Raw genomic sequence first — 25,661 nt, 5'->3', positions numbered from 1 at the left:
CCATCAAGGCAACATAGGAGTGGCTCAAGAAGAAGCACATTAAGGTCATGGAGTGGCCTAGCCAGTCTCCAGACCGTAATCCTATAGAAAATGTATTGAGGGAGCTAAAACTTTGAGTTGCCAAGCGACACGCCAAGAAATCTAAGGTTTTGGAGAACATATGTAAAGAAGAGTGAACCAAAATCCCTCCTGAGATATGTGCAAACTTGGTAACCAACTACAACAAATGTCTTGCCTCTGTGCTTGCCAACAAGAGTTTCTCCACCAAGTACTAAGTCACGTTTTGCTTGGGGATTAAATACTTATGTAGTGGTACCCCCGTAGGGGCTGCTGAGTGATTGTGGCCCACCTGTCACCCTGTCCAGCCCGGCATTCACTTCCATACAATCCAAGACAATGAACAAGTCCATAAGCTTTGTTATTTTGGATTTTATTGAGGAATTAGAACTTGTATGGGTTAAGAAATTCATGGTATGCCCAAAAAAGATTCTTGCATGGCTTGGGACAATTTAGAAACTCTTCTTCTGCACAACTCTTGCTGCAGACTATCGCTCCTTCTCCCTCCAGCAGGGTTCTTCCGGCGCAACTAGCACATGGTGAGGCCTAATTCTGATTTTAGCCAGGCCTTGGCAAAATTACCTTATTGCAGGCAGGGACCGCAGGCCCCTATAGTGTAGCAACAATGTTCGAATGCTTGCTGCTCTCTTTGGTGGACTACTGATCCCAGTCAGCCCTTTGTAGACCCTGACAGCCCTCCCTGCTGCAGAAACACCCGACTTCACTGCCAGTAACATCACAATCTCTCCCGCTGGCTCTACATCCATCTCAGACTGCTCACTCCCAGTCCACTCCAGTATGCCTCTCCCAGCTCTTCCGACTGTGCCTGTCACTCACCGACACCTGATGGAACCCTCCTGGAGACTTGCCCGGCAGTATTCCCTGATGTTCTCTCCTGCTCCTGTTCAGGGCAGCCCTTGGGTTGTGTGGGGTTCCTGTTCAGCTGTGAGCCCCTAGGCCCAAGGTCACACCCCCCCCCCCCAAAGTAGGGGGCTTCCTCAAAGGACCTGAAAGCCTAATACTCCATCTCAAGTTTTCCCCACTACTCCTCTCCAGCTGGCTGACTCTAAAGTCGTGTAAACACGCTCGGAATTTCCGACAACAAATGTTTGATGGGAGTTTCTTGTCAGAAATTCCGACCGTGTGTAGGCTCCATCAGGCATTTGTTGTTGGAATTTCCGACAACAAAAATTTGAGAGCTGGTTCTTAAATTTTCCGACAACACAATCCGTTCTCGTAAAGTCTGATTGTGTGTAGACAATTCCGATGCACAAAATTCCACGCATGCTCTGAATCAAATACGAGACTGAAGCGCTTGGTCTGGTAAAACTAGCGTTCGTAATGGAGATAGCACATTTGTCACACTGTAACGGACTGAAAAGCACAAGGCTGAAAAGCGCAAATTGTCTCTCACCAAACTTCTACTAACACGACTGGTATTGAACATCCCTTTAATAGTGTCGTTGTACGTGACCGTGTTCTTGGTGATTAGAATTTCCGACAACAATTGTGTGACCGTGTTTATGCAAGACAAGTTTGAGCCAACATCCGTCTGAAAATAATCCACGGTTTTGCTGACAGAATGTCTGATCGTCTGTACGTGGCATAAGTATTTAAAGCGGGAGTTCACCCGAAATTTTTTTTTTAACAATAGATTCATGCTCATTTTGTCAATGGGAATCGGGTAGTTTTTTTAAAAACGAAGCAGTACTTACCGTTTTAGAGAGCGATCTTCTCCGCCGCTTCCGGGTATGGTCTTCGGGACTGGGCGTTCCTATTTGATTGACAGTCTTCCGACAGGCTTCCGACGGTCGCATACATTGCGTCACGAGTAGCCGAAAGAAGCTGAATGTCGGTACGGCTCTATACGGCGCCTGCGCACCGACGTTCAGCTACTTTCGGAAAATCGTGACGCGATAGATGCGACCGTCGGAAGCCTGTCGGAAGACTGTCAATCAAATAGGAATGCCCAGTCCCGCAGCCCATACCCGGGAAGCGGCGGAGAAGATCGCTCTCTAAAACGGTAAGTACGGCTTCATTTTTAAAAAAACTACCCAAATCCCCTTGACAAAATGAGCATGAATCTATTGTTAAAAATTAACATTTCCGGGTGAACCTCCACCTCCACTGTCCCCTGCTAATCCAGGTTGGGGATTGATCAGGGCTACTTAGAACATCCCAGTCAGCTACACCTTTCTTCCACTCCTTCTTTCTAGAAGCCTCTAGAAGCAGAAGGGAGGTAACCGAAAGATGAGGCTAGCTGTGAGTCACCAGTCTACTCTTATGCCCCATACACACGACCGGATTTTCCGTCTGAAAAAATGTGGATGGTTTTTCCATTGGAATTCCGCTCAAGCTTGTCCTGCATACACACGCTCACACCAAATTCCGCCCGTCAAGAACGCAGTGACGTATAGACATGTGCAAAAGGAAAAAATTTGTTTAGTTTCGTTTCGTTTTAATTCGTTATTTAATTAATTTTGTTAAGTTAGATTTGTTAAATTTGTTAAATTCGTTTTCGGAATTCAATCGTTTTAGACCGAATTCGAAAAAACCCGGCCGAATTCGATCGTTTTCAACCGAATTCGAAAAAACCCAGTCGAATTCGAAAACATTTCTACCGGATTCGATAATATTTCTACCGGATTCAAATTCGATCATATTTTGATCGGATTCGAAAATATTTCAACAGAATTCAATAATATTTCATCCACTATCGTTAATATTTCAACCAAATTCGATGATATTTCAACCGGATTGGAAATTATTTCAACCGGATTTGAAATGATTTCCACCGGATTTGAAATGATTTCAACCGAATTTGAAATTATTTCCACCAGATTTGAAATTATTTCAACCGAATTTGAAATTATTTCAACCGAATTTAAAATTATTTCCACCAGATTGGAAATTATTTCAACCGAATTTAAAATTACTTCAACCGGATTTGAAATTATTTCCACCGGATTGGAAATTATTTCAACCGGATTTGAAATTATTTCAACCGAATTTGAAATTATTTCAACCGGATTTGAAATTATTTCAACCGGATTTGAAATTATTTCAACCGGATTTGAAATTATTTCCACCGGATTGGAAATTATTTCAACCGAATTTGATTGTATGTATTTGTATTATTGTATTTGATTACATTCTATTAAATTCTATTCTGTTCTTTACTATTCTTTGATTTTCATTCTATTGTTTTATTATTTTATATTCTATTTTATAGTATTCTTTTTTAGAAATCGATTTATATTTTTTAGATTTTGATTCAAATTTGCTTTTAACTTTCATTGGAATTTGTTTTCGATTCGAATTGTTTTCGAATTCGATTCGAATTTTTTTTCGAATTCGAATTTCGTTTGCGTTTTTTTCGAATTTGTTTAAATTCGTAAATTTTGTAATTCGGATGCATCCGAATGTCCGAATAATGAAAAATGTGTCCAAATTCGAATTCGTAACGAAACGAAATGCACATGTCTAGTGACGTACAACACATACAACGGCACTATTAAAGGGAAGTTCAATACCAGTCGGGTTAGTAGAAGTTTGGTGAGAGACGATTTGTGCTTTTTTAGCCTCATGCTTTTCAGTCTGTTACAGCGTGATGAATGTGCTATCTCCATAATGAACGCTAGTTTTACCAGACCGATCGTTTCCATCTCGTACTTGCTTCAGAAATACGTATGTGTAGCGCTAGAATTAATAAATGAATATCAAAATACCAAAAAATGTGTATAGTAAAAAATAAAACACATATAACATTAATAAATGTAAGACACAAATTGTGAAACATGTGAAATTCCTCTGTGGCGAGGAGTGACAACAGTGCCGACAGGCACGTGAACTGATGCACCTAAGGTGGTATCAAACATGAAAACAGAGTCCAACAAAACTCCTTGGTGTGATGATCCGATGTATATAGCAAAGTTCATCAACATCCACAAGACATTCAAGTGAAACAGTGAATAAATGGAAAAAGCGTGATTCCTTTAACGTGACAATCCCATCACCGGAAAAAGTGCAGGCTTACCGGAACTTGTTGACCACTGGTGGCATATGCCAAAAGAGGTCAGTCAAGGCTTTATATGACGATTGTCAAACAGCAATCCTTGGCAGGAAGCGTAGGTCCAACTGGTGGGTAGGTCTTTATATGGAATAGGTTCCCAGGAGTGAGCCGGAAGCTATACTGATGTTGGTATCCCAAAACCAATTGGCTCAGTGTGTTAGTGGTGCATAGGGAAAAATAAAGAGAAGTGGCCACATAGCGTAACTCCGTATAAAAGAAAAAATATGTGTTTATTCACAGCTATCAAACTTACATTTGGCTGGAAGTAAAAGAGCTCTTGCATATAAATGGGGCGACAGTGGAGTCCTCCCGACGCGTTTCGTGGTCAAAAGCACATCGTCTGGGGTATCTCTCCACTGCAGCCCACTCCAATATATGTATAGTCCATGTAATCACATCCAATCAAATGAAGATCTGACTCACCCTCAACAATCAGCAATCACAAGCAGCACATCACCTATCCAAGATGGCGCTGCAGTTTGCACTCCAAGCCTCTCTATGAATCAGGAACCACACAGAGAATATGGCTGTGGTGTCTTTAATGTGGCTGTTAAATTTGGAATGTAGTCATTAGGAGTGTAACATGGACATACTGAGTGAAATAAAACAAAATGAAATGCACTGGCCGTTAAAATGCTTCAAATGTATAAAATAAACAATGGGTGAGGCAAACTGTGAAAGTTTAACACGCCACGGACGACATATGCGACCGCGCGTGCGCCAGAGCCAAGCCTCATTTGCATGTGCTAACAAGCACAGCAAAGCATAGTAACCATGCATTGTTTGTGTGTCTTGAATTGCGATGTGCTACCGCCTAGAGACATTCTGGATATATGAACTTCAGACATATACCCCGTTTGGAATGAACGTCGAATGGGATATAAATTCTTTTATTAATATGTCATGAGTTATTCATATTATTTGTTCTATTTTCTGGGTCTTTGGAAATTCAATATATACGCGCAATAATCATATACGCGCTTAATGTTTTATTCTGGATTTTGTTATATTTACAATCATTTATATTATGAGAGTCAATGTACATGATGATCTGACTCACATTAAACATGAGGCATTTTTTGATCATACTGTATGAGGTAGTAGCGATATATTTCTTGTCTTTTTACACATGCGATTCTAACACATTTGTTTTTAGCGATAATCTATATATACATTTATTTATTTAAGATCGCAATTTTAACATATTAAATACATGTTCTAAATAGACTCTTTTTTTTAATACTAATTGTTTCTGATCTGGAGTGGATGTCATTCTCCATCTCCAGTGCAGAATCGATATTTTTATAAGTAGTTACTTTTATTTAACTTTTATTTAACTTTTATGACTGGCCCTTATAGCCGATGTGCCGCCGATGGGAGTATTAATACTACCCATTTATACTGCGCTTTGCAACAGACATTACTTTTGTGATCGTCCGTTTATTTTTGTGCCCCATTTTTTTCATTTTTTTGATTGGACATGCGACTCCTCTCTATGGGCGCCGCTCTGACCAATCACGGATGACCTCTCTCATAACGAGGCTTGGCGCGCACGCATGCGCACTTTAGCTATCAGACTTCCGGGTCCCTCAGAGCGAGGCCTGGTCTGCAGGCGCGCTCTCACTGGACACCACACGGCAGCCTCTATCCATTCAGAGTGAGGCTTGGCTATCGCGCACGCGCGGTAGCACATCACAATTCAAGACACACAAACAATGCATGGTTACTATGCTTTGCTGTGCTTGTTAGCACATGCAAATGAGGCTTGGCTCTGGCGCACGCGCGGTCGCATATGTCGTCCGTGGCGTGTTAAACTTTCACAGTTTGCCTCACCCATTGTTTATTTTATACATTTGAAGCATTTTAACGGCCAGTGCATTTCATTTTGTTTTATTTCACTCAGTATGTCCATGTTACACTCCTAATGACTACATTCCAAATTTAACAGCCACATTAAAGACACCACAGCCATATTCTCTGTGAGGTTCCTGATTCATAGAGAGGCTTGGAGTGCAAACTGCAGCGCCATCTTGGATAGGTGATGTGCTGCTTGTGATTGCTGATTGTTGAGGGTGAGTCAGATCTTCATTTGATTGGATGTGATTACATGGACTACACATATATTGGAGTGGGCTGCAGTGGAGAGATACCCCAGACGATGTGCTTTTGACCACGAAACGCGTCGGGAGGACTCCACTGTCGCCCCATTTATATGCAAGAGCTCTTTTACTTCCAGCCAAATGTAAGTTTGATAGCTGTGAATAAACACGTATTTTTTCTTTTATACGGAGTTACGCTATGTGGCCACTTCTCTTTATTTTTCCCTATGCACCACTAACACACTGAGCCAATTGGTTTTGGGATACCAACATCAGTATAGCTTCCGGCTCACTCCTGGGAACCTATTCCATATAAAGACCTACCCACCAGTTGGACCTACGCTTCCTGCCAAGGATTGCTGTTTGACAATCGTCATATAAAGCCTTGACTGACCTCTTTTGGCATATGCCACCAGTGGTCAACAAGTTCCGGTAAGCCTGCACTTTTTCCGGTGATGGGATTGTCACGTTAAAGGAGTCACGCTTTTTCCATTTATTCACTGTTTCACTTGAATGTCTTGTGGATGTTGATGAACTTTGCTATATACATCGGATCATCACACCAAGGAGTTTTGTTGGACTCTGTTTTCATGTTTGATACCACCTTAGGTGCATCAGTTCACGTGCCTGTCGGCACTGTTGTCACTCCTCGCCACAGAGGAATTTCACATGTTTCACAATTTGTGTCTTACATTTATTAATGTTATATGTGTTTTATTTTTTACTATACACATTTTTTGGTATTTTGATATTCATTCATTAATTCTAGCGCTACACATACGTATTTCTTGGTTGTTTTGCTTTTTTGAATGAGCCGTGTCAGCAGCTACCATTTACGCACACCTGGCAGCGCAGGGTATCCACTCTCTTTCCGTACTTGCTTCAGAGCATGCATGGTTTTTGGTGCGTCGGAAAAGCATACAGATGAGCGGAATTTCCGATGAAAAATTGAGAACCTGCTCTCAAACTTTTGCTGGTGGAAATTCCACCAGCAAAAGTCCGATGGAGCATACACACGGTCGAACTTCCGATGAAAAGCTCACCACAGAGCATAAGCCACTTACACCTCCACAGATCAAAACAAACAGGCCTAGCTTTTTGCTAGGCTTGCCTAAATTTACCTGCTCTACAAAAAAACTCTATCTAGCACTTACCCTAGGTAGAGGGTGCTACACTTATTTTACTCACTGAACTTAACTCAACTTATAACGTTTGTATCGTGTTTTTCCTGGATTTTTGGTTGATATTCTTTCTCTATCATTTAAAATACACGTATGATAAAAAATATAGACCCTTCATTTCTTTGTTAGTGGGAAAACTTACAAAGTCTGCAGGGTATCAAATAATTATTTTTCCCACTGTACATAGATACACTGGTCTAAGCTGAACCAATTTAACTATACCTGGAATTCTTTAGAATTTACATATACTTTAACTATCTTGGGTAACCGTATATAATCATGTACTGCTGGCAGGGCCGATTCGCAATCCGCTTAGGGCCGCACAAAGCTGCAGAGGGCCCCCCAAATTACTAGAGGCCCCGCCTGGTGAGAAGTCATTTTCGGCCCCTCACTCCGCTTCTCAACTCACTGGCTGCATGGGAGAAGAGGTAAGAAGTCATCACCCCACCGCTTCTCACTTTAATGTAAGATGTCTCATTTCCGACAGCAGAACAGTTCCCCCCCCCGCTTCTCAACTGTCACTGTCGGCAGCCCCCCCCCCCCGCTTCTCAACTTTAATGTGACATGTAATTTGTGCATTATACGTCTATGTACAGTAGGTATATAGATACTGGGCCAGATCCACGTAGCGTGGCGCTTCTTTACGTCCGGCGTAGTGTATCTCAGACACTACGCCGCCGTAACTTACAGCGTATTTCCCGTATCCACAAAGAAATTGCGCCGTAAGTTACGGGGGTGTAGTGTATCTGCGTGTTTTATGTTAATACGTCTTGACCCGACGTAAATGACGTTTTTTCTGAATGGCGCATGCGCCGTCGGTGGCGGTTTCCCAGTGCGCATGCTCCAAATTAACCCGCAACAAGCCAATGCTTTCGACGTGAACGTCATTCTACACAAAGCCCTATTCGCGAACGTTTTACGCAAACGACGTACACAACGGAAAATTTGACGCTGGCCCCACGTCCATACTTAACATTGGCTACGCCTCATATAGCAGGGGTAACGTTACCCCGAAAAAAGCCTTACGGAAACTACGTAAAAAAATGCGCCTGGCGGACGTACGTTTGTGGATTGGCGTATCTAGCTAATTTGCATACTCGACGCGGAAATCGACGGAAGCGCCACCTAGCGGCCAGCGTAAATATGCACCTTAGATCCGACGGCGTACTAAGACGTATGCCAGTCGGATCTAGCCCAGGTTCAGGCGTATCTTTTTTGTGGATACAAAACAAAGATACGCCGGAGCAAACTAGCAATTACGCAGCGTATCAATAGATACGCCAGCGTAACTGCTTCGTGGATCTGGCCCACTGTATTTATTGTAATGTATTACACATTTTAGGATAAACCAAAAAGTAACAGTATGATATAGCTAATATTGCTGTTTAGCAGGCCTCTGGGTGGGTGGTTTTATTAGTATAACACTGCTTGTAGCTATGGTGTGTATATTACTAGCTGTGGGTACAGCTCTCAGCTCTACGTACAGTAATTGGTGACAACTGATGGATGGTTTAATATTTTCATCTTTAACCTTGTGACATTAATACTCACACCGAGGCTGAAACCTACGCTGATTCAGACGCACGCAGGTACCCAGGCAGACATTGAGACAAGGATTTACAATATACACACAACCAGAAAAACAGTAACACAAAGCAGTGTCTGAACCGACACAACATATACAACCATCCACAGAACCTGTACCCGTATGGCGGGCATCAGAGATTTTAGAGCCTATGACCCCATAATCCCTGGAATCCTACAGGGAAATTCTCGGCATGTCCTACAAGCCCCCTCTGCTGTGTTATTTGCTGGTGAGGTGACACTGAGTCAGTGTGTGTACCAGTACTGTAGGAGTCAATCTGGACTGCTTCCATCTTGCTCACATCACCCCCCGCCATCTGTCACTGTACTGAGCTTGGCACCTCTAGGACATGGCAGGATAAAAAGCTTGGCACCTCCAAGGCAGGCAAGGCTGCAAGGTCTGCATGGCATTTTTATGACCACGATGGGTAAAAGATGACCTAAAAAAAAAAAGAATTCTTGGACTTCGCCAGCCTATAGGCTCAGTGCTACTTTTATTGCAAACAGACAAATGATGGACCTTTAACCACTTGCTTACTAGGCACATATACCCCCCTCCTGCCCAGGTGAAATTTCAGCTTTCGGCACTGCATCGCTTTAACTAACAATTGCGCGGTCGTGCGACGTGGCTCCCAAACAAAATTGACGTCCTTTTTTCCCCACAAGTAGAGCTTTCTTTTGGTGGTATTTAATCGCCTGTGTGGTTTTTATTTTTTGCGCTATAAACAAAAAAGTGAGACAATTTTGAAAAAAATACAATATTTTTTACTTCTTGCTATAATAAATATCCCAATTTAAAAAAAAAATAACATTTTTTTTTCTCAGTTTAGGCCGATACGTATTCTTCTACATATTTTTGGTAAACAAAAAAAAAAAAATCGCAATAAGCGACTGGTTTGCGCAAAAGTTATAGCGCTTACAAAATAGGGGACATGGCATTGAAGGGGTTAACACTAGGGGGTGAGGAAGGGGTTAAATGTATCCCTGCTTAGTGTTCTAACTGTAGGTGGAGGGGGGGTGACTGGGGGGGTGACCGATCTATGTCTCTATGTACAAGAGACACAGATCGGTCTCCTCTCCAGAGACAGCACCGCTGTCTCTGTGTAAAACGGCAATGAGAGATGATCTCATATGTTTACATATGAGATCCTCTCTCATTGGCCGCACAGATCGCCTCGCGAACGGCCACTCTGATTGGCCGTTCGCGGCGATCTGTAATTGGCTGTGTCCGAGGGACACGGCCAACACAGATTTTCCCCGCAGCGCGCTCTGGAGCGCGCGCGGGGAACGCCCAAAGGGGCGGCCGTCAATTGACGGCGGTTTGGCTTTTGGGATCCGCACTGTAGCCGTCAATTGACGGCAGGCGGATCCCAAGTGGTTAATAAACGACTTTATTGACCAGTCATAAAATGCGAAGGTCTAAAAATAGAACGCTTACATCTGGGAGGTGTAAGGGGGGGGATAGTAATGACATAAGGATGTTTATCTGTACACAGATCCAATCAGCTTTCCCCATATACAAACATGGCCTTATTCCAAAAGATATGTGAGTGTGATAGCCAGCAGCAGCCAATCAGAATTCACTGTTACTGACCAGGATAACACACGCTGACCTGGGGTTGCTTACAATGGGTTACTGATGGTATTTTTTTTCTCCTATTCAGCTGTGCTTCCTGCACCGCCGTCCTGAACAAGCCAGATTCTGCTTACATGTGCAGAGATGCATATGATTGCAGAAAGGCAGCTAACATGCTGTATATACGTGTATCTTATGTCATCCACTTAGCTCTGCCTGCCCATCCTTGGGGTATACAGTAGGAGCTGATGATCTAAAGGAGCTCTTTTTACCAATGTGCAAATCTGCATCAGAAGCAAAAAAAAATTAAATTTAGATAGAAATTCACTAAATCACGTTGTTGGAATCAAACACAGAATGTATAATTCTTTAGAAATCAGGGTAGTCATAGACAGCAGCCCACATAAGCCAATCATTAATCATTTTCAATAGATAAAGTACACTAAATCAATATAAAAATGTAAAAAACGGATATCTCATCATAATTACTAAACCTGTTTGTGTAAATCAAACACAACATAACTATAGTTCTTTATTAATTAGGGCGGTAATAGACAGCAGCTCGTGTAAGCCAATCACAAATCACTTTAATTTATTGCATTACTATTATACAGAAATGATATACCGGCAACAGTTTGTACAGCGCTTTACGTTATTGAGGGAGACAGAAGAGTTACAATATAATACAATACCAGAGCTTGATACCTTACACTTAAAAAAATAGATAAACTACACGAAACTAAAGATAAACTACCGTATTTTCCGGCGTATAAGACGACCCCCTAATTTTCCAGGAAAAATTTTGGTTTTGGGATATACTCACTGTATAAGACTACCCCCTTCCTACTAGTCTTTCTGGAAGCTGAGGGGTAGCCAGAACCGCTGACAGAAACAGGCTTTTTCAAATCTCACTGTGCCATTACATTACATTCCTCACTGTGCCATTACATTACATGCCCCCACTGTGCCATCACTTGCCCCCACTGTGCAATCACTTGCCCCTCACTGTGCCATCACTTGCCCCTCACTGTGCCATCACTTGCCCCTCACTGTACCATCACTTGCTCCTCACTGTGCCATCACTTGCCCCTCTCTGTGCCATCACTTGCCCCCACTGTGCCTGAACTTGCCCCCCAGTGCAATCACTGCAATCACTCACTTGAATAGACTTGCAGGCGGTGACAGTCTCCGTGCTGCGAGCGTCAATGACTTGAAAGCCGCGCCTTCTCTTCAGAGTGTCCTGTGATAGGCGGAACACAAATTTCCCCAGCAGCGCCTCTGTTCTGTGTTCCGCCTATCACGGACGTCTTCTCATCTCGTCCGAGGATGAGAAGGCATCTGTCATAGGAGGAACACAGAACAGAGGCGCTTCTGGGAAGATTTGTGTTCCGCCTATCACAGGACACTCTGAGGAGAAGGAACGTCTTTTAAATCATTGACGCTCGCAGCACGGAGACCGTCCCCGGCGTATAAGACGACCCCCGACTTTGGATGCATTTTTTTGCATCCAGAAAGTCGTCTTATACGCCGGAAAATACGGTACTCTGAACTAAAATCGAATATCTAATTTTGTATTGGAAAATAAATGGTGTCGCTCTAAGGAAAATATAAAATAAACCCCATAATGTAAGTTAAACACACACAAAATAGAGATGCATTAGGGAAATGGGAAAAAAAAAGTAAAATATATACAGTGGAACCTTGGATTTCGAGCATAATCCATTCCAGGAGAATGCTTGTAATCCAAAGTACTCGCATATCAAAGCGAGTTTCCCCATAGAAGTCAATGGAAACGAAAATAATTTGTTCCGCATTGACTTCTAAGGCATGCAATACCGCATGTGGCCAGAGGTGGGGGGCGCCATAGAGCCTTGAAAATACTCTGGGACAGTTCGGCTAATCTCGGAAAGGCTTGGAAACACTCGGGAATGGAGTTTTTCTGAGTATTTCCAAGTGATTCCAAGTATGAATGGCTCCAAACAGTTCCGAGTGTCACCGACACCCCTGCATCTCTGGCCAAATGCGGTACTGCACACCCCATTAGCTTGAATTCTGCTAGTTTTGCAAGACAACACTACAAGTCCGATTAACCGCGTTACTCGTAAACCAAGGTCCCTCTGTGTGTGTATGTGTATACATATATATATATATATATATATATATATATATATATATATATATATATATATATATATGGGGCATTGATCCTTACCTGTAGCAAACTTTTGCTTTTAAAATGGGGATTTTTAGTTGACATGTATAATGCCATGCATATTCAAGCTGGCCAGCTGCCTCAAAGATTAGCCCCCTCTTGCCAGTCCCTTCTCTATCTTGTAGAACTCTTACAAGCTAAAATAGCTACCCTTGAGTGTGTGGACAAAAACTGTAGTGCTAATATGGGGCAGACGAAGCAGAAGATGAACCCAGCTATGCATTAAAATCAAGCCATGCACATCCACAATGGGAAAAAAAAAACACAAAGTTTAAGAGGGTGGACAGCACCAGCAGGCACAATTCGTTATCTATGCAAGTAACCAGGTGAATCCCCCCCCCCGAAAAAAACATCAAATTAATCAATACTTAATCATGTGTTGTATATATGAAGCTATTTAGGACCTGAGCATTCATGTTGCCATTTCTACTGCATGGTGCAGGATTGTAACTAAAAGGTCGGGGATGCCTGAAGTGGCTGTATGACTGGCTATATCTGTATGCTTACGATGCTGTAACTCATTTGTATTACATATTGATTACTTTGTTGGGGGTTTTTGGACACAAATATTTATCCTGATGCATAGATAACTACATAACTAGTTTTACTGCTGGTGCTGCCCACCCTCCTAAACTCGTCACTCTGCTTTAGATAGGGTAGGGAAAGGCTGCTGCTGATCTGATCTGAGGGAGAGAATTAGATAGGAGTCAGACTGTCCTGCTACAGAAATCATATTACACCAGCGCTGCATATGTTCCTGTGAGATACTCTGCATTAGATACTTTAGGGAAAGGTTCCTGATTGTTCTTATAGGGAGAGAAATAAATAGGAGTCAGTCCTTCTACAGAAATCATATTACACCAGCGCTGCATATGTTCCTGTGAGATACTCTGCATTAGATACTTTAGGGAAAGGTTCCTGATTGTTCTTATAGGGAGAGAAATAAATAGGAGTCAGTCCTTCTACAGAAATCATATTACACCAGCGCTGCATATGTTCCTGTGAGATACTCTGCATTAGATACTTTAGGGAAAGGTTCCTGATTGTTCTTATAGGGAGAGAAATATATAGGAGTCAGTCCTGCTACAGAAATCATATTACACCAGTGCTGCATATGTTCCTGTGAGATACTCTGCATTAGATAATTTAGGGAAAGGTTCCTGATTGTTCTTATAGGGAGAGAAATATATAGGAGTCAGTCCGGCAACATAAATCATATTACACCAGCGCTGCATATGTTCCTGTGAGATACTCTGCATTAGATACTTTAGGGAAAGGTTCCTGATTGTTCTTATAGGGAGAGAAATATATATAGGAGTCAGTCCTGCTACAGAAATCATATTACACCAGCGCTGCATATGTTCCTGTGAGATACTCTGCATTAGATAATTTAGGGAAAGGTTCCTGATTGTTCTTATAGGGAGAGAAATATATAGGAGTTAGTCCTGCTTCAGAAATCATATTACACCAGCGCTGCATATGTTCCTGTGAGATACTCTGCATTAGAATACTTTAGGGAAAGGTTCCTGATTGTTCTTATAGGGAGAGAAATATATAGGAGTCAGTCCTGCTACAGAAATCATATTACACCAGCGCTGCATATGTTACTGTGAGATACTCTGCATTAGATACTTTAGGGAAAGGTTCCTGATTGTTCTTATAGGGAGAGAAATATATAGGAGTCAGTCCTGCTTCACAAATCAAATTGCAGCAGCACTGCATATGTTCCTGTGAGATACTCTGCATATTGCAGCAGCACTGCATATGTTCCTGTGAGATACTCTGCAAATTACACCAGCACTGCATATGTTCCTGTGAGATACTCTGCATATTACACCAGCACTGCATACTTTACTGTGAGATACACCCTTTATATAATTTTCTTCTATTGTGCTATTCAAAAAACATATTTTTTTTGCAGTGTTTTCTCCAGTGTTTGCAGTGTTTCCTCCATATCTGTACGTGTGAGATAAACACTTTACATAGTGTTTTCTATTGTGCTATTAAATTTTTTTATTTTGGGCAAATAATTAAAAACAAAAACCTGCTGTGTTGGCTACCTCGTCCTCCTCCACCGCCGCTTCCACCTACACCGCCACATCCACCGCCACCTCAACCTCCTACTCCATATGGACCTCGTCCTCCTAGGTCAAGATTAATATTTTTTTTATGTTATTTTAAGTTATTTCCCTATCCACATTTATTTTCAGAGTACTTGCCATGCTCTTACCGACATTTTGCTGCCATTTGCAGTCCTCTAGCCCATTCCCTTCGTTTTTTAGAGACATTTTAGTATCTAAAAGTTCGGGTCCCCATTGACTTCAATGGGGTTCGGGTTCGGGGTCAAGTTCGGGTCAAGTTCGGGTCCCGAACCCGGACTTTTTTCCGAAGTTCGGCCGAACCCGAACATCCAGGTGTCCGCTTAACTCTATTCAGGAGTGCAGTACATAAAGATTGCAGGGCTCAGCTGTGCCCATCTATGCAGCCTATTTAGTGCCCAGCAATCACCAGTGCCCAGGAATGCAGCCTCACCAGTGCCCAGTCATGCAGCCTCAACAGTGCCCAGTAATGCAGCCTCACCTGTGCCCAGTAATGCAGCCTCATCTGTGCCCAAGAATGCAGTCTCACCAGTGCCCAGGAATGCAGCCTCACTTGTGCCCAGGAATGGAGCCTCACCAGTGCCCAGCAATGCAGCCTCACCAGTGCTCAGGAATGTAGCCTCATCAGTGCCCAGCAATGCAGCCTCACCTGTGCCCAGGAATGTACCCTCACCAGTGCCCAGGAATGCAGCCTCACCTGTGCCCTGGAATACAGCCTCAACAGTGCCCATCCAATCCAGCCTCACCAGTGCCCAGCAAAGCAGCCTCACCAGCGCCCAGCAATGCAGCCTCACCTGTGCAGGGGATCAGAGAGGAGAGGAAGAGAAGAGCCACCCAGATCATCGCACATGGATGGGTGTCAGGCCGGCTTTGCTCACTGTGTCAGCTTTAATCAGAATAATTGGTTGCCTGCATTCACACAAGTTCCGCCTCCTGGATCGGCTCCCACCTATGATAGACAGCACTTGTCCCGGCATTGGACAAGTGTGTTGTCTGTCAAAGGAGTCATACCAGGAGGCAGGACTTTGTGATTCTAATCTAAGCTGACACAGTGGTCGGCGTTGGCCTCACACCCACCAGTGTGTGGCACTGAGGGTGGACCGCCCCCCCCCCAGTGGCATCACTAGGGTTGGTGTGACCTGTTTACACCCCCCCCCCCCAGGACACTGAGCAGGCTAGTGCATCAGTGCGGTTCTTCCCCTTAACCTGCCACAATGGATGGAGCCATAATGAGATTGGGGGGATGGATGGACCTGGGATGCGATCGAGGTGGTGGATGGAGCCGGGATGGGATTGGGGTAATGAATGTATCAGGAGTGGGATCGGGGGGAGGGATAAAGCTGGGATTGGATCGGAAAGATGGATGGAGCTGGGGTGGGATTAGGGTGGTGGATGGAGTTGGAATGGGATCAGGGTGGTGGATGTATCCGGGATGGGATCAGGGTGGTGAATGAAGCTAGGATGGTATCGGGGGGATGGATGAAGCTGGGATGGGATCAGGGTGATGAATGGAGCTGGGATGGGATCGGGGTGGTGGATGGAGCTGGGATGAGATTGGGATGGTGGATGGAGCCGGGAAGGGGTACGGGGTGGTTGATGGAGTCGGGATGGGATCAGGGTGGTGGCTGTATCCAGGAATTGATCAGGGTGGCGGATGGAGCTGGGATGGGATCAAGGGGATGGATGGAGCTGGGATGGGATCAGGGTGGTGAATGGAGCCAGGATGGGATCGGGGGGGTTGGATGTCGCTGGGATGGGATTGGGTGATGGATGTCGCCGGGATGGGATTGGGGTGGTGGGCGGAGCTGGGATGGGATCTGGGGGGATGGATGGAGCCAGGATGAGATCTTTATTTTGAGGGGCGTGAGGGGTAGAGGATATGTTTCTTTGGGAGGGGAGAGGAATTGTGCTGGGGGGGTCAAACTACAAATCTGCCCCCTCTTTCTAGCACAAGTCCTCTCTTACTCAAAACAAAGCACCCCCTAGCACATATCCTCTAACCCCCACCCCCTCCTCAAATAACTCTTTGCAGCATAATAGAGGAGGGAGCCGTGGCGCCCTTCTCAATGCGGCACCAGTGCCAGTCCGGACCCGGTGTCCCCAGGCAGTAAACCTGTAAGGGGCCCGGAGGTCCCCAAGGGCCCGGATGGCAAACCCCTTTTTTTTTATTTATTTTTTATAAAAAAATATATATTTTTATTTATTTTTTATTAAAGGGACAATTTTTTTTTAGAGGTCCCCAGGGGCCCGGATGGCAACCCCTCCTTTTTTATTTATTTTTTATAAAAAAAATATATTTTTTTTAATATATTTTTATTTATTTTTTATTAAAGGGGCAATTTTTTTTTTTAGGGGTTCGGAGGTCTGCAGGGGCCCGGAGATCCCAAGGCCCCCGGAGATCCCCAGGGCCCCGGATGACAACCCCCTTTTTTATATAAAAAAAAAAACTATTTTTTTATAATTTTTTTATTTCTTCAATTTTTCATTTTTATATATATAATATTATTATTATTAAAGGACCCAGAGGTCCCCAGGCAACCCCCCTTTTTTTATAATTTTTATTTTTTTTTATACTAATTTTATTTATTTTTTTATTTTTTATTCTTATTTTATATATATATATATATATATATATTATATTATATATATATATATATATAGTATATATATATATATATATATATTATATTTTTTTATTATTATTATTTTATTAAAGGGTTTTAGAGGTCCCCAGGGCCCCATGTTTTTTTTTATAAATGTTTATTTTTTTATTTTGTTTATTCTATTTTTTTTATTTTATTAAAGGGCCCAGAGGTCCCCAGGGCCTGGATGGCAACCCCCCCCCTTTTTTTTTAAATGTTTATTTATTTTTTATATATATTTTTTTAAATTTATTTTTATTAAAGGGCCAGAGGGTTCTTTTTTTTATATTAAAGGGCCAGAGGTCCAGGATGGCAACCCCCCTTTTTTTGTAATTTCTTTTTATAATTTTTTTTTATATATATATATATAAATATATATATATATATATATATATATATATATATATATATATATATATATATATATATATTGTAATTAAAGAGCCCATAGGTCCCCAGGCCCCAGATGGCAACCCCCCTTTTAAAAAGCCACAGCACTCGCCCTGCAATCCGGGGACAGACAGGCTCTGGGGACAGTGCCCTTAAGACGGGGACTGTCCCCTGAAACCAAGGATGTCTGGTCACCCTAGTGTATGTATGTGTGGTATATATGTACTGTATATCTATACACACACACATATAGAGCGTGTTGGTCCCTATGCACAGAGACGCATGGAGCGAGCATGAGAGATTGTGAGATATATATATATATATATATATATATATATATATATATATATAGTATGTGTATGCACTGTAAATGTATACACACAAACATATAGAGCACAGTGGTCCCTATGCACAGAGATGTATGGAGCGAGGATGGGAGATTTCTATATGTGTATGTACTTTATATGTATTCACACACATGTATAGCGTGCGGTGGCCCCTATATACAAAGACATATGGAGTGAGGATGGGAGATTGCTATATATGAATGGTGTATGGATGTACTGTATATGTATATACACAAGTGTATAGAGCATGGTGGTACCTATGCACAGAGATGTAAAGAGTGAGGATTGGAGATTTCTATATATGTATGTGTATGTATGTACAGTACGTGTATTTACTGCAGATGTTAACACACACGTATAGAGCAGATGGCCCTATGCACAGAGATATATGGTGGCAGATTGTCATATATTATATAACTGTATATGTGTATGTGCTGTAGATATATATACACACAAACACACACACACACAGAGAGTGTGGTGATCACAATGCACACAGATGTATGGAGCGAGGATGGGAGAGATTGTTATATATATATATACTACATATAACATATTAATGTGTGTATGTACTATAGATGTATACACACACATGACTAGTGCACAGTGGTCCCTATGCACAAAGAGGTCTGGAGTAAGGATGGAAAATTTCTGTATGTGTATGGTATATATGATATACACACATGTACAGAGCACGGTGGTCCAGAGAGGTATGGAGCGAGGATGGGAGATTGCTATATATATCTATAAATATATAGATATATATCTATGCATATATATATATATATATATATATATATATATATATATATATATATATATATATATATATATATATATATATGATGTATGTATATATGTACTGTATATGTATACCCAACATGTATTTTTATATATATATATATATATATATAATATATATGTGTGTATGTATGTGTTTTGTACTGTACATGTATACACATACACATGTACAGAGTGCGGTGGTCCCTATGCACAGAGATCTATGGAGCAAGGATGGGAGATTGATTGATATATATATATATATAGTGTATGTATGTATATGTACTGTAGATGTATACACACACACACATGTACAGAGCGTGGTGACCCTATGCACAGAGAAGTATGAGCGAGGATTGTAGATTGCTATATAGGTATATATGCATGTATGGTGTATGTACGTATATGTACACACACACATGTACAGAGCGCGGTTGGCCCCTATGCAGAGAGACATATGGAGCGAGGACGGGAGATTGCTATATTATATGTATATATGTACTGTATATGTACACACACATGTTATGGAGCGAGGACTGGAGATTGCTATATATGTATATATATATATATATATATATATATATATATATATTGATGGTGTATATATGACGCACACATATATACATATGTATATATGTATGGTGTATGTATATATGTACACGGGGCTTTTTTTCAGGGGGAACTTATATATGTACGGTGTATGTATACGCACACATGTATGGAGCGATGGACAGAAGATTGCTATATATATATATATATATATATATATATATATGTATATATATATATATATATATATATATATATATATATATATATATATATATATATATATATATATATATACTGTATGTACAGTGTATATATGTACGCACACATATATACATATGTATATATGTATGGTGTATGTATATATGTACACACACTTGTATGGAGCAAGGGCGGGAGATTGCTATATATATATATATATATATATATATGTACGGTGTATGTATACGCACCACATGTATGGAGCGAGGACAGGAGATTGCTATATATATATATATGTATGGTGTATGTATATGCACACATGTATGGAGAGAGGAAGGGAGATTGCTATTTATATATATATATATATATATATATATGTATGTACCGTACAGTGTATGTATACGCACACATGTATGGAGCGAGGACGGGAGATTGCTATATATATTAATATATATATATATGTGTGTATGTAAACGCACACATGTATGGAGCGAGGACGGGAGAGATTGCTATATATATATATATATGTACGGTGCATGTATACGCACACATGTATGGAGCGAGGACAGGAGAGATTGCTATATATATATATATATATATATATATATATATATGTATGGTGTATGTATACGCACACATGTATGGAGCGAGGACGGGAGAGATTGCTATATATATATATATATATATGTACGGTGCATGCATACGCACACATGTATGGAGCGAGGACGGGAGAGATTGCTATATATATATATATATGTACGGTGTATGTATACGCACACATGTATGGAGCGAGGATGGGAGAGATTGCTATATATATATATATATGTACGTACGGTGTATGTATACGCACACATGTATGGAGCGAGGACGGGAGAGATTGCTATATATATATATATATGTACGGTGCATGTATACGCACACATGTATGGAGCGAGGATGGGAGAGATTGCTATATATATATATATATATATATGTACGGTGCATGTATACGCACACATGTATGGAGCGAGGACGGGAGAGATTGCTATATATATATATATGTACGGTGCATGTATACGCACACATGTATGGAGCGAGGACGGGAGAGATAGCTATATATATATATATATATGTACGGTGCATGCATACGCACACATGTATGGAGCGAGGACGGGAGAGATTGCTATATATATATATATGTACGGTGCATGCATACGCACACATGTATGGAGCGAGGACGGGAGAGATTGCTATATATATATATATATATATATATATATATATATATATATATATATATATATGTACGGTGCATGCATACGCACACATGTATGGAGCGAGGACGGGAGAGATTGCTATATATATATATATATATATATATATATATATATATATATATATATATATATATATGTACGGTGCATGCATACGCACACATGTATGGAGCGAGGACGGGAGAGATTGCTATATATATATATATATATATGTACGGTGCATGCATACGCACACATGTATGGAGCGAGGACGGGAGAGATTGCTATGAGAGGGATGACAGAGGGGAGGGGAGAAAAGATGGAGCGAGACAGAAATGTTTGTACAGAGAGAGGAGGAGAGGTGGATGAAGCAGGAGAAAGATGGAGTGAGCGAGAGAAGGAGGAGAGGAGGGAGCAGAGGGTGGAGATTGGGAGAGATGGATGGAGTGAGAGGGGGGACAGGGAAGGTGGAGGGGGGCTGTGGAAATATTGGGGGGTGGTACAATAACACACACACATCCAGGGTGGCAGCTCAGGGGGTCTGGGATGGCAGGTAGCACCACTGACAACACAAAAGGTAGCTGAGATGAAAGAGACACAGATAGGTGAAGCAATCTGAATGTGAGAGAGGGTTAAAAGGAGTGAGGGGGAGGGAAGGAGAGAGAGAGAGCAAGGGAGGGAGAGACGGAGGAGGGGCAGGGAGACTGAAACAGCCCCACAATCTCTCATTTATTTTCTTTGTTATTTCTTTACGTGGGATAAAAAAATAGCAAAGAAGAGGAGCAGAGAGAGAGAGAGAGCATCAGATCCTGGCAAGGAAAAAAAAAGAGACATCCAGCCTGAGCTGTCTTCTAGAGGAATGCTGGAGCAGAGGAGAAGAGACAGACAGGTAGCCAGAGACTGCCAAGCATAGACGTCGGGGCATAGCCGAGACAGCTGCCCAGCGCCGCACAATAGACCGACTGCGGGCGACGCACAGGATCAGGAGGTTAAAGATGGAGAGGACGAGTGAAGATCTCAGATAGCCAGCACAGGGTGAGCGAAAAAAAAAAAACAGATATGAAGAGAGAACAGGACAAATAATGAGATCACAGAGGGGTGTCTACAATCTTCCTAAGAGCAGAAAACAAGGGGGCTGGCTTCTGTTTTCCTAGCTGTGGCTAGTGATCTCTTCCCTGTGCTGCTGATCATGCTTAGTAGGATGGATGCAAAGATTTCTGCTGCTGCTATCAGTCTTTCGGATACAAGTGGCCATTGACCAACCAGCGTTGGCTACCTAGCAGGTGCTTGAAGAATCTCAAAGCAGCTTCCCTAGCACCCTGGACAGCGACCGGGCCACCTGGGGATAGGAGGCTGTTGGATGGTCATCAGTGACTATTTATCGAAAGCCGTCAGGTTAAGCAAGCAGTAAAAGAAGAGTAGACAAGAGGGTTAATATCTTCTGACAGGTGGGGGATGTACGAATCCCATGCGAGTTTAATTCAGACAAGCATCCACTGACACCCCCCCCCCTTTCCCTTCATCCTTGACTACCGGCAATCCCGCAATGGCTAGCGTGCCAGATAGGACCTGAACACGGTCAGGCCAGAAGGATCCAGCATCCCCCCCAGTGCATCGTGCAGAACGACCGTCTTCCATCCATTCTGCGGCTAGCAGAGAATCGAGAAAAGGAGAAGAAGAAAAAAAAAAACACAGCTTGCAGGATCGCCGCCAGTCTCGTGCTTGGTGAGAATCCAGCAGCGGCGACGAATATGGAAAGCATATGAAGAGGGAAGCCTACTGACCCATGGCAAGGCCCACCAAATACAAACATGCCAAATCAAAAAGGAGTGTTTACCACGAAACGCCTGGCAGCTAATACAAGCTTAGGAGACTGAAAATCTCTAAACAAATTGGGGAAAAAAAATATTTAATTACCGAGACATCTGCAGTCAATTGGCTTGTCGGAAGAACCAAGAATTAAAAAGAAGAAGAAAAAAAAAAAACATTTTGAATTGTCAGACTGTTGCACCGTGCCACACCTGATCACCAAATCAAAAGGACTGCCAAACCCATTATCCCTATTATACCCACTTGAAAAAGAAAAAAGAGGCCGTTTGTACCCAGCTCTGCACGCAGACGTGGACTACTGCCTTGTTGACAAAAGGCCAGTGTTAATTGTACATCCTTGGACAGTGGCAACAAAGCGCAGGAGGTGGGGTTTGCTCTGCAAGGCTCCTCCCTGTGGAATAATGTCCACGGCAGTGGTCTTCTAGAAGAGAATCGGGTGACCAGCTTTTACCCCAGACCTTTAAAAAAAAAACTAAACATTTGGAAATAAAAGACAGTATAACAAGGTAAGGGGCACGAGACCGGTGTATGCCTGCATAGGCATGCAGTGTGTACATATTGTGCATGTATGGCATATATGGCTGGGCATACAAGTAAACAAAATGCAGGAATATATATATTCCATGATGCACGCTGTAAATGTAATATATGTAGGTGCTTTAGACCGTATAAGTATCACAGTGTTAATAGAAACCATCTTATTTTAGTCTATCTTTGTATCTATAGAAAGGAAAAGATGAAGAGTGAGTGTGTATAGGAGGACTGTGTGTATACATATTGATGGGTTCCTTAAGATATTTCTATAAACATATGCCTATTTTCACAATCGCTTTTTTCTTCCTGTCTATCTATCTATCTATCTATCTATCTATCTATCTATCTATCTATCTATCTATCTATCTATCTATCTCTTATGGGTCTTCTTCCTGTTCTTCTCTTCTCTGGGAGTCCATATTATACATAATTGATTACAGACAGCCCTGTACAGGCCAGTTGGCCCTCTGGTTAGGGAGGAAGCCTGTCTCCCAGTATGGCCATCTACTCTGATGCAGAGGCTCTCTCTATGACGAGTGGTCAGTCATATGTTCATCAGAAGGTGGTCTTTCTTGTAAAAATGTCCAGTGGCAGAGTGTCTCACTGCATAATTCTCTTCTTTTTTTCTACCCTCCCTCTTGCAAATTCCAAATGTCCAGGCACATGCATGATAATGCACCCATGCAATATTATGACATTTACGGCTCAACTCATTCGCTTATGTTTAAGGGTAACAACATACGTCTTGGTTATTTTTGTCTGGAACTCAGGAAGAGGTTTTATGCATTTAAAGTATACCTGGTTGCTCAGATCACACTTATCCAGTGGGCTTGCAGATCTAATTAAGGGAACTGTCATCGGTGAGCTGTACATGAATGACAATGTTTCCCACACATAAATCAGGTTATTTTTGTAATGGTCAGATCAGTATGCTTTTTGGCACAGAGATTTCAGCGAGGAGTAATGGCTTTTGGTGTTAAGAGTTCCAGCCCCGCTAAGGTATGTGTGCTATTCAGGAGTTTATTAGTGCTGAATATTAGTTATGGGTTAGGGTCAAAGGTTGATTGGTTAAGGTTAACAGTGAGGGGGTTTTATGTTATGTGATAAGTTAAGGTTTAAAGTGAGGTGATAATGGTAATTTTTTATTTTAATTTAAGAGTTTGATTTAAAATTTTGATTTAAAAGTACATTTTAAGAGTTCACATTAATTATAAATTAAAGAGTTCATTTTAAATTAGTTTAAGACTTCATTTTAAGAATGACTTTTTAGAAGTTAATTTTAATTGCATTTTAACAGTTAGGGAGAATGCTGGAGTGAAATGTTGGGGTTACAAGTGTTTGGAATTGTTCATGAGAGCTGTAGTGCTCAACCATTTTTAAATGATGACTTTTAACCCATTGTTGTGCGTTTGTTCTGGGGACCCAACAAATAAATATTCTGGTGTTCTGGAACCCCAGGATGTGATTGTTGTCCGATTGTTCTGGGACCCAACAAACAAATATTCCGGTGATCTGAACTCCAGGATGTGATTGTTGTCTGATTTTTCTGGGACCCAACAAAGAAATATTCTGGTGTTTAGGAACCCCACATTTGATTGTTCAGAGACCCAACAAAGAAATATTCTGGTGTTCTGGAACCCCAAGATGTGATTGTTGTATGATTGTTCTAGGAACCAAAAAAATAAGTATTCCTGTGTTCTGGAACCCAAGATGTGATTGTTGTGTGATTGTTCTAGGAACCAGCTAAGAAGTATTCCTGTGTTCTGGAAACCCAAGATGTGATTGTTGTGTGATTATTCTAGAAACCAACTAAGAAGTATTCCCTGTGTTCTGGAAACCCAAGATGTGATTGTTGTATGATTGCTTTAGGAACCAACAAAGAAGTATTCCTGTGTTCTGGAACCCCTAGATGTGATTTTTGTTGTGTGATTGTTCTAGGAACAAACAAAGAAGTATTCCTGTGTTCTGGAACCCCAAGATGTGATTGTTGTGTGATTGTTCTAGGAACAAACAAAGAAGTATTCTTGTGTTCTGGAACCCCAAGATGTGATTGTTGTGTGATTGTTCTGGGACTCAACAAAGAAGTATTCTTGTGTTCTGGAACCCCAAGATGTGATTGTTGTGTGAATGTTCTGGAACTCAACAAAGAAGTATTCTTGTGTTCTGGAACCTCAAGATGTGATTGTTGCGTGATTGTTCTGGGACTCAACAAAGAAGTATTCCAATGTTCTGGAACACCCAAGATGTGATTGTTGTGTGATTGTTCTGGGACTCAA

General features: G+C 41.7%; 1 protein-coding gene across 4 annotated transcripts in view; it reads left to right on the top strand.

Moving 5' to 3' along the window:
* Nucleotides 1-23,088: 23,088 nt before the first annotated feature.
* The window catches only part of ADGRL1 (adhesion G protein-coupled receptor L1), a 571,376-nt gene continuing 568,803 nt past the window's right edge, over nt 23,089-25,661 (top strand). For all 4 annotated transcript variants that reach the window (XM_040346327.1, XM_040346324.1, XM_040346325.1 and 1 more), the window contains exon 1: nt 23,089-23,357. The gene's annotated coding sequence lies outside the window, so the exon portion shown is untranslated. The remainder of the gene's footprint in view (nt 23,358-25,661) is intronic.

Source organism: Rana temporaria, chromosome 3 (assembly GCF_905171775.1).
Source record: "Rana temporaria chromosome 3, aRanTem1.1, whole genome shotgun sequence".
Classification (NCBI taxonomy): Eukaryota; Metazoa; Chordata; class Amphibia; order Anura; family Ranidae; genus Rana; species Rana temporaria.
Note: the sequence above shows the minus strand (reverse complement) of the source record. Positions and strands in the feature narration are given on the sequence as shown.